Source organism: Dictyostelium purpureum, assembly GCF_000190715.1.
Source record: "Dictyostelium purpureum unplaced genomic scaffold DICPUscaffold_725, whole genome shotgun sequence".
Lineage (NCBI taxonomy): Eukaryota > Evosea > Eumycetozoa > Dictyosteliales > Dictyosteliaceae > Dictyostelium > Dictyostelium purpureum.
The window spans coordinates 1-1,303 of NW_003520054.1; positions in this window are offsets into that span (position 1 = coordinate 1).

Consider the following 1,303-nt stretch of genomic DNA (forward strand, 5'->3'; position numbering starts at 1 on the left):
AAGAATCTTTTATTGTTAAAATAGGTTTTTTTAAATTTTTCAAAAATTTTTTTCTTTTGATATCGGATTTATCAATAGATTTTTCAATTAATGCATCTAATTTTTCAACTATAGTCAAAAGAAATTTTATTAATAATTGTTAGATTTTATTTTTTTATTTCTAAAGATTTACTTACTCTCTGAAATAATTTGGTCTTTAATAGTATGAGAATACAATCCATTTAAAGAATCTGATACTTTTGGTATTAATTTTGATAACATTGTGTATCCATGATTGATATCTGGTGATAAGTCAAGAAATGAAATATCTTTTAATCTATTCGAAAGATTCTCTACATTGTTTTTTTTTAATGGTTCTGGGGTTATAAAAATTGATAATAATATAAAAATTATTACAACTATATTTATAGTATATGAAATATATTTATTGACTGAATAATTTTTAATTTTTATAAACCCAACCATTGTTATAAAAAAACTTAATTAGATTTAGTGGAAAAATGAAGTGGTGTAAAAATAAAAAAATTTTCAATTTTTTTAATTTTTTTATTTTTTTTATTTTTTAAATTTTTTTAATTTTTTTTTTTTTTATAAAAATTTGCTTTAAGATTTAGGAATGCTAAGTATTAAAATTTTTACCCATTTTGTTTAACTCTTTTTTATTTTTGTTTCACTCTTTTTAGTTTTTGGTTACTATATAGATATAAATTTGTTTTACCCTTTTTTTTTTATTTTTTATTTTTTTTTTTTTAAATTATTTTTTGGTGGATTTCTACAGATTTTCAAAATTGCAATAAATTTAATGGTTGCAAACATTAAGTTGAAAGTTATTTTTTAAAAATTTTTTAATTTTTTTAATTTTTTTAATTTTTTTAAATTTTTTTATAAAATTTATTTTTTATTTTTATTTTTTTATTTTTATAATATTTTCATTTCCAACACACACACAAAAATAAAAAGTTAAGATGGGTTCTCTATCTTACACTTTATTATTGTTTTTTGTTTTTGTAATATATAGTAATAATAATATTTTATTTTCAAATGGTGAAGTTTTAAATGAAACCGAATGTATGTCTATTTTCCTATTCTCCACATTTTTTTTTTTTTAATTTTTTTTTTTTTATTTTAAAAATATTTCTAACCATTTTTTTTTTTTAAAAATTATTAAAAGATAATTGTGCATATAATATTATTAACCGATATTTCCCAGTACATGAGGATAAATTAAATTATTTTAAATATGATAACGTAACGGGAAAATATGATTTTTGCACCTCATTGTCCTATCAAAAAGCTTCTTTCA